This window comes from Acomys minous (assembly GCF_964271855.1).
Source record: "Acomys minous genome assembly, chromosome: 9".
In the NCBI taxonomy this organism is placed as follows: Eukaryota; Metazoa; Chordata; class Mammalia; order Rodentia; family Muridae; genus Acomys; species Acomys minous.
The window spans coordinates 16,933,069-16,943,101 of NC_140490.1; positions in this window are offsets into that span (position 1 = coordinate 16,933,069).

The window sequence follows — 10,033 nt, forward strand, 5'->3', positions numbered from 1 at the left end:
CTCATCCCCCCTTTTTTTTGGTTGGGGTCTTCACAGTGTGTAAGAGCTCCCCATGCAAATAAGGGGCTTAAAGATCCATAGATTTTTGACGGTTGTGAATATCTAGATACCAGACAGGTCCTGATGGGTAAATGCACGCAAATAAAACTACCGTGCACTGCCCCTGCAGTCACCCAGCACGTTGGTTTGCCTTCCCTTGCAGCCTCTTTTGTGATTTCTACACACTGTGGTGGCCCTGTTGTTTAGTGAGGGGAGGGCTGAAGGTGGGAGGCTTTTTTTTTTTTTGGCATCTGCCATCTAGAGAGATTTGTGGAGGCTGTACCAGCTGCAGAAAAAGTGGTTGAACCCTGGAGAACTGTGAGCTGTGGGTGACAATGGGCTCTGAGATGTCACTCACAGCTGATCCTAGAGAGCCCAAGTCCCAGAAGAAGAGCCAACCCCTCTGTGTGGATTTTTCTGGCTCATGAAAGATTGGAGGAGGTGTAGGTAAGCAGGGGACCTACCCGACTCCTACTAACAGCCAAGGGGCTATGGCACATGCGTCTAGCTACTGCATCTACAAGCTGTGATCACATCCAAGGGATGGAGATATGTCTAAGTATCTGCCAGGGTACCTCTGACATGGGTGGTAAGAGCCTATAGAAGGCTGCTAATGAAACTGTCCCCTTTGTGTGGTTGGGTACTTACTATGGAATAAAGAAGCTTCTCTCTGGGTACATTGGTAGCTGGCAGCCTGAGAACCTGTAGGCCAACAGCTCTGTCACTGAGCTCCACATACCTCCAGGCCCCACAGAAGGTAGGTGAGGCGGGTAAGCCCTAGCAATAGAAGGACAGTGCTGGGGTGAGGACCACTCATACCACTTCCACCCCAATCACCACCACCAGTTCCTGGATACATGCATGGAGATGACTGAGCTGAGGCTGTCAACTCAGGAGTTATGCCTCCAGGAGGGCCCTGTAGACACTGCTGGGAACCAGTGATGGAGAGAGAGAGAGAGAGGAGAGCTAGCCTACGGGAAAGTGGGAAGGGGCTGAGCCAAGCTCCTTCTCTATTGAGGCCAAAGGCCAGCACTACCATGCTTCGTACCTCCTGTTCATGCGACCTGCACCACCCTGCCCTCAACGTCCCTGGAAGACTTCTACTCTTTCCTAGACCAGCAACTCTCAGTTGGGAGAATTTGGTTGGCCAGTGAACACTCGACAGAGTCTGAGATGATTTTGTGTCTCCTGTGGGGTTAGGGAGGCAAAGACTGATGCCGGCATCTAGTAGACAGAGGGCAAGGATGCTGCCAGGCAATGAAGAATCATTGTCCACCCACCTGATGGGAAACCTGTCCCCAGGACCATTCATTCCCGCACATTGCCTGGATGCCAGCTCACAGGTCCCCTCTGCTACCTGCCTCCCCTGCCCCAGGTGCACACACAGGGTGGCTTCTCTCCCTTCTGACGACCCCTCAACTGCATCAAGTAGAATCCCTCCCCTAAATGCCAGCTCTCTGGTGGACCCGTCCGCAGAGCCACTGCTCCCGCCACATCATCTTCCTTACCACTGTTGATTCTTCCTTTGCTAGAGCTGAGGGTCACATCCCCTTCTGTTCGCTTGACAGCACCTTGCTCCTCTGTGAGCACCGAGAGATGCAGTATTTCACACTCTATACGGGCGATCTGCTTGTCACTCAGAGACACAAAGGAATTTCCCTGGTTGAAAGGGCTACAAGGAAGCTCAAACATGAGACTTTTTGACCTTGTCCTCGATGTAGCAGGTCCGAGACATCACTGTCTTCACTTATTGGGTCCTGAGGAAATTAAGATACAGTCTTCAAGTGGGTTAGTTTGGGAACCAGAAAATCAGAGTGGCCTTAGTGGCTTAAGTGAAAAACTCCCCCTAGGAACTGGTTGGACCTCCATTGCACTCTTTCCCTTTAAATTTGCACGTGCAATAAAGGAGTATTAGTAAGAATGAAAGCCTGTCGTCAGGTAGCCACACCGACAGAGCTGGAGGATTTTGTTTAGTGAAATAGGCCAGGCACAGAAAGCAAGCACTGTGTGTGCTCATCCATCTGTGAAAGCCAAAAAAGTCTGATTCCACAGAAGCAGAATAGCTGTCACCTGAGGCTGGAAGGGAAGGACAGGCGGAAGCTGGTGAATATAGCTGCATTAGAGGAAGCTGTCCCAGTGCACGGTGGGCGACCTGCGAGGGGACCTCAGCTCACGATTCACGGGGAAGCTTATAAAACATGTAGACATGAAGAGCTCACAGCTTCCCAAGCAAAAGGGAAGCATTACATACTCCGATTTGATCTGTACATACTATGCACCAAGGAGCCACACTGTAATGCACAACTATGATGATTACCATGCATTAGTTAAATTATCAAGATAGAAAGGGACACGTAAAAGGCCTTTAATAGCAGCCGGTCCTTCTTAAGGCAAACTGAACAGTGAGTGATGGTGCCCTGCCTCAGTGACGGAATGTGCACCTCGTCTTGGTGCATCAGTGATGCAGACGACCTTCTTGTGCTGCTCCAGCATACCTCTTCCCAAAACAGAAACCCAGGGCTCAGCACTCCTGGACACAATTACTGATGAGTTCCTGTAGCATCAAAGAGCCCTGTCTCACTGTGTGACCTGCGTGCCTCAGTTTCCCCATCTGTATGATAACCAAGTGTGCCGGTTAGCTTTTGTGAACTAGATGCAGACTAGAGGCACCTGGGAAGAGAGCAGCTCAGATGGGGGAACCGCCTCCTCCATCAGATTAGCTTGTGAACCTGTCTTGAGTAGTCATGGGTGTGGGAGGGCCCAACCCAAGATAGTCGGTGCCACCCCGGCCAGGTAGTTTTGATGTCTATAAGACACCAGGCTGGCTGAGCAAGCTGTGGAGAGCAAGCCACTAAACAGCATGCCTCCATGGTTTCGGCTTCAGTTCCTGCCTTGAGTCCTGGCCCCGACTTGTGTTAATGATGAACTGTACCTAGAAACCTACAAGAAGAACATTATGATGGGCGGATCTGGGCCCAGGAGTTCTGCTCAAGCTATGGCACCAACCAAGGACAATATTTGCAGTAAACATTGAACCCCTACCCAGATCTAGCCAATGAACAGGGCATTCTCCACAGATGAGTGAAGAGTGGGGACTGAGTTTCACATGAACTCTGGTGTTCCATATTTGACCACATCCCCTGGATGGGGAGGCCTGGTGGCACTCAGAGGAAGGATAGCAGGCTATTAAGAAGAGACTTGATACCCTATGATCATATACAGGAGGAGGAGGTCCCCCTCAGTCACAGTCATAGGGGAGGGGAATAGAGTGAAAGTGGGAGAGAGGGAGGAATGGGAGGATAGAAGGATGGGATAGCAATTTAGATGTACTATGAATGAATTAATAAATAGTAAAAAATTAACTTACTAAAAAGATACATAATTCAAAATATTTTAAATGTCATACACAGTTTACATTCTATACATTTATGTAAGATTTGTGATGTATTTTACACTTGTACACTGGGTTTTTACATTGCTGCTTATGTTGTATACATATATACACATATAGACACTTGTACATGGTACCTTGTAATGATTGTGAAATAGGCAATAAATAGAGTTGATATCATAAAAGAAATGATGAACTGTAGCCCATGAGCCAAATTAAGCCTTTCCTCCCCAAGTCCCTTTTGATTAGAGTGTTGTATCATATCAACAGAGCACCAACGAGGGTGGCAGTAATGATGCACACGCCTCATAGGCCTGTGGAGGGTACTAGACTCACATGAGATGGCAGAAATGGGCTAAATCTTTTGGTCCACGTCAGCTTTCCCAACAGCTAAACGTGTGCTGCTGTGAGAAGATACCAAAGTCCCTCTCTCTACTTTGGAGGAAAAAAAAAAAAAGAGTCCCGCAACACCAGGCCCACGGCTTCTATGGCATCTTATTTCCACTCTCAGACATCAATCATTTCTGCCCCGTCGTTGCAGTGTTTATTGCATCCAGGATCTACTACTGATTTCATGTTTTTCTTCCTTCCATTGGTCATCAAACATTTATCTTAAATGACAGATGCTTTATAACAAGATCGTAAACTCAGGATCCATTAGTTCATAAGGATAGACAGAAAATAAGCCCAGAAGTGATAGACCAATGGCAGCAAGTACACAGGGTGATGCTTTGGAACATCTTCCCCAACGAATTGGGAGCCAGCCTGGCAAAGGCTATACAAGTTCAAAATTATTCCAGAATAAACAGTTTAAAATGAGGAGGGGAAAGGACATGGGGAAGAGGAGGAGACATGACGCCTTAGAGAAATGACTGATGGCTGATTCCAGCTAAGGCAGCAAAGTACACAAGAAGCCAGTGCCAGGAAGGAAGGCAGTGGCCCAAACCATGGGGCACATCCAAGGCCACAGGGGCCAGCTCAGATCAGCCCTAGCCACAACTGGGTCTATCAGAACCTCAAAATAAAAACACCACCAATGGATTACAATCTCCCAAATGGTAAAAATGTTACAACTCCATTCTGATGTAAGTAAATAAATAATAGGGCCAGCTCTTCCTTCCAGTAAATGCCAATAAATGGTGAATGCGAGTCAAAGGGTCCTTTGGCAGGCACCGTGGCCATAATGGAGTTAGGAAAAAGCCATCAATGAAGGTTAAAGTTGTGGGTAAAGTTTGATGAGGAACAAAATAGTCATTTATTCTCAAAAAATATATTTTTTCCACATGTCACCTACTAAGCTCAGAGGGGACAAGAATGGCTGATGGCGAAAGAGCCCTGAGGAGTCCTACACAGGGCTCGACAGGAGCATCAGCAGTCCGGGGACAGAGGACACTAAACTGAAGGCATCATGCCAGGCCGGTTCACCCTGATGGCAAGGAGGTGGTCCAGCCTCATCCTGTGATGGGCACAGGGGTGAGGACCGTGGGTGCTGTCTTAGCCACAGGTAGCTGCAGACAGGAGACCAAGCACAGTGCTGTGGTTTTAGGCAGACAGCAGAGCATCTGCAGAGGACGGCGTCCATCCGGGTAGCCGGGGAAAGCTGACCGTGGCCATATCTCAGATGCTAGAGCTGCCTGCATTCTATGTGCTCCTTTGCTAAGCACTGTGGCCGTCTGAGAGACTGCCTTGTTCTTGAGGAAAATAAACAGCACTGAAATGTCATGGTGTGTCTGTATGGAGCCTATGACTTACTCTGCAGGACTCAGGGGAGTGGGCCGGGGAGAGAGGAAGAAAGAAAGGAGCAAGAGAAGGCAGAGACGGAGAAGCAGGAAGGGAGAGGAGAGGAGAGGAGAGACCTCCAAGAGAACAGTAAGGCAGAATCATCTGGCTCTTTTTTTTTTAATAGGGGGTATCTTTTATTACTTTTTGAAATTTCATCCACGTGTACAACGTATCTTGAGCATGTCTAAGCCGCATTTTTGCCTTCCCACTCCCCCCCCCCCACACCCACAAGCAGGTCCCCCTGCCTTCACACCATTTCTCTCTCCCTTTCTTCCTCTTAGCCTCCTCTATAGGTTTGTTTGTTTGTTTGTTTGTTTGTTTTTGCATTGAGTAATACCTTCTAATACAATAATTTAAGTCCACTTATGACTTTTCCACTGTGCCTCTGTCACTTTTATCTTAGTGGTTGTTCCAGGCCTTAGAACACACACACAAACCAGAATCGACAGCAAACCTGAACTGTTTTAACAGCCACACTATACAAGCGCGTCACTTCCGTAAAGATCTGTCTCCTCTTCCCCTTTTTAATGATACTATGGTTGGCGACGTTTCATCTACTTATGTTAAAAATGCAATACATGGTAACAATTACCTCATCAGTCATTATTTATTCAAACTAACCCACCTCCTCCCTGATGCTCTAGCAAACATATTAAACATACGGTGTGTGTATTGGAGGACAGCAATGCATCAGATACATGCTAGTTTGTGCGGCTCCCTTCAGAACAGTTTAGAGAGGAAAAAGCAAAGATACAATGTATAGCGCCCCCTATAGCTTCATACATTCATCTGCAGGTGTTCTCTGTGTGGCCTTGAATTGTCTCAGATGGGGTCCCCTGCCTTCAAGCCGGAGTGCCGCCTTTAGTTTTTCTTGCTACATCTACTAACAACCTCTGCTCCATTTTCTTTTCTTTTCTGGGAAAGCCTATTTCGGCTTCACAATAGGATAAAATCTCCCTGGACAATCTTCCTGGGTAGATCGTTGTTGTTTTCTTAGAGTGCTGTCTTCCGGCCTTCACCACTTCTTTCCCCCAAGAAGTTAGTAGTATTCATGTTACCGAAGGTGCCTTGTAAGTGGTTTGTTTAATTCACATTGTTTAATTCACTTCCGGTTGTCAGCATGGTCTCACTGTGCAGCCCAGACAGGCTTGGAACTTGCTATCCGAGCAAACTAAACTGACCTGGGAGTCCTAGTCCTCCCCCATGTCAGAGGTGCTGTAATTAAAGATGCACACACTGCATCTGCGGCCCCTTTCTTCCTCCTCCTCCTCTTTTTTATTTGTTTTGTTTTCTTTTTGTTTTTTCAAGACAGGGCTTTTTTGTATAACCTTGGTTGTCCTGGACTCCCTAGATAGACAGGCTGGCCTTAAACTTCTAGAGATCTGCCCGGCTCTGCCTCCCTGTGTACTTGGATTACAGGCATGTGCCACAGCACCTGGCTTCCTCTTCTTTTTTATAAGTGAAGACTTAGTCCAGGCATTAAGGGGAAAATATATCACCAATCCCAGGCCAACCCCGTTTAATGTTCAAACAGTCTTGCTAAGTGTCTCAAGTTGATTCCAAACTTGGAATCCTCCTGCCTCAGCTTTCCAAATAGTTAGGATTACAGATATGCTATACCACGTGTGGATTTTCTTTACCCTAAAAAAAAAAATTATGTGTGTGCTTGTGTGTGTACACATGTGTGAGTGGAGGACAGAAAGGGACATTGGGTCGCTGGGAGCTTGAGTTACATGCATCTGCAAGGATACCTGGCTTGTTAGATGGGTCCTGGGATCCAAACCCTAGTCTTCACGGTTGTGGCACAAGCACGCCTTACTGCTCAGCCATCGCAACATCTCACCAGCCTGTGGGATGATCTCTTTACTATGTGATTAATACATTTCCTGGCTGTTTCCCACCCTCCACCCTCTGCCAGGAAATCTAAGGAGTTTTCAGTCATTTCTTTGAATGTTTTTCTTTTCATCTCTCATTATTCCTACAAGCCCACGTTGGACACTTGTTTGATGGTGTGTGTCCTAATGGTGCCACAGTGTGGTAACTGTTTTGCTTCCCATTTTCCTTTCTATCTCTGGAGAGCATAACATTTGTCTACAAGTGGCAAAATCTTTCCTCCGTTGAGCCCTGACAGTGTTTTCTGACGTAAGGTCTCACTCTGTGGCTCAGGCCAGCCTCCTCCTTGCTATGTGGCCTAAGATGGCCTTGAACTCCTGACTCCTTTGCTTCTACTTCCTAAAGTACCAGGTCTACGGGTGTGTGCTACCATGCCCGGCTCTTATGTGAATTTTAACCAATCTTTAACTTTCTGAATTTTCTCCCTACAGCCTGGAGCTAGAAATGAGAAAAGTGGGCAGCCCACCCCTCCCACTGAGAGAACTCACCCCCCAACTGGAGTTGACGGGAAAGACTACTTTCTTGTTCTACCCGCGTGGACTACATTCTCAAGGGAAAACCTAAACAAACTTTTCAGCATCACCAACTCTCAGCTGTCTTAAACATCACTAATTTGGCAAATGGGGGTGTCACACAGGTTTGCAACATGGTGCTAGTCTCCAGCTAGCTTTGCAGCAGGTATTGCCTCTGCTGGCTGTGCCCTGGTTCTGCCTAAGTCACCTTGGGGGCACTTGAAGGCTGCTCTTGCTTTTGAAAACACTGCCTCACTCCCTGGGCTGGGAGGTGACTGACCAATCACAGAACAGAATGAAGACATGGGTATCTGTCTTCATACTGGGTCTGTCCTCTCTTCAGCTCTGCACATAGGCACGTTAGTCACTGAGACCATTTTAACCAAGATTGTAATAGTGTCCTTGACCCAAACTTGCCTTCTCTCTCTCTCTCTCTCTCTCTCTCTCTCTCTCTCTCTCTCTCTCTCTCTCTCTCTCTCTCTCTCTCTCTCTCCATTCCTGCTGGGTGTCTGTAACCCTTCCACCCACAGAGCTGAGAAAAACTCCGGCTTTACCCTTTGGCCACTGAATAGTCTTTCTTTCTCTCTGGCTGTGGACTGTTGGGCACTAGTTTTCATGTGGAAGAAGCCGAGTGCAGACATGACCCTGACAGCACCTAGCGTTCTGCCATCACACCGAGGAGGGGTAGAGACAGACGGGCTGTAGTTCACATCAGACTCTCTGTTCTCACTAAGAACTGATAGATCTGCTTGCGTGATATGCATTTTCTATATGCTCTAAAGACACGTTCCAAAGACATTACGTGGCTTTGCTTGGGCAGAGTTAGCATCCCAGTTCCATGTTATGGTTGATTTTTGGCCAGTACATCGTGCATCACCCCCATGCCACCTCCCAACTGACTGACGCTTAAGAGAAGTTTTGATGTTGGAAGACTTGACTGTGTACTTCACCAAACTAGGAGAGAGTATTAAAGAAGAAAACTGTCGATACAAGCTGGAGAAACATTTAATGAAACCCAGCACTGGATTTAAAACTGGGCAGACTATTCCCTTAGCCCAATTTAACCATCTATTAGAAAACAGCATCAACTGTAGGCTTTACAGCTTCTCGTCAAGGGCAAGAAAAAGAGATGCTAACCAGGGTGCCAACTGTGAGCATTTGTACTCCTTACCATAGAGTACAGATCTGAACAGCTCAAACAAAAGCTGATCTGAGGGTTACAGAACAATTTATAGATCATCATTATAAGGTCAGCAAAGTTACTAGAGGGATATACCATCAGTTAGCAAAGCCAACTTACAGAGGACCAAGAGACGAGCCTTGGTAAATGAGAATGTGTCCTTTATTATGGGAAAATAGGGTCAGGACACAGTCTAAGTTTTATACAACTCTGTTACAAAACGGGAGACAAATTATAATTATTCTTTATAAACAGATAGGAAAGATAAGCAACTGTGACTTATTCAGAGATACATGGAACCCAGCATCATAAATAACCCTCAACAAGTCTGCACATTCTTAGTAATCACAAAATCGAAATGTGACAAGATGATCCAATACATACAGAACAAAGAAGAGCCAAGACTTGTTCTATAATTTCTGACAACCAATTAGAAATCTACATGATTAAAAGTGGCTTATTGGAGCTGGGTGTGGTGGCGCACACCTTTAATCCCAGCACTCGGGAGGCAGAGGCAGGCAGATCTCTGTGAGTTCGAGGCCAGCCTGGTCTACAAAGTGAGTCCAGGAGAGACAAGGCCACACAGAGAAACTCTGTCTCACACTCCTCCCCATCCCCCCAAAAAAGGCTTATTGGTAAAGAAGAGTGGACAAAGTCTACAAAATATAGAGCCCAGAAATATCCCCGTAATTACATGGACATGGGACATAATGGTGGTGTGGAAGCTTTATAAATGTAAACATCAGGAGGGAGAGAGTGATCTGTTTTCCAAATGTTAAGAAAATAGCTGTGTCTATATAATTGTATCTAGTCATTTTCCTTATTGCTGACAAAAATACCAAAACAAAAGAAGCTAAGGAAAGAAGGGTTTATTTTTGGCTCACAGTTGCAGGTGATGCCGTCCCTCATGGCAGCTGCAGGAGGTCCACTGGTACACTGCATGGGCAGTCAGGAAGGAGCAGAGAGGGAACAGAAAGTGAAGGTGGACTACGAACCTCAGGACTCATGCTCAGGGATGCACTTCCTTCAGCAAGTCATTATGTCCGGTTTTACACAATATTCCACCGAGTGTCTCCAGCTAGAGACCATGTGTTTAAAGACATGAGACTACAGGTGGGACGTTTCACATTTAAACCACATTGGTATCTTGGGCTTAGGTTAAGGAGTGGCGTATTAAAGGAGACAAAATGAAAAAACTAATGTAGAAGCTTTAAAAGGAAAAGCTTCCCGGCAATA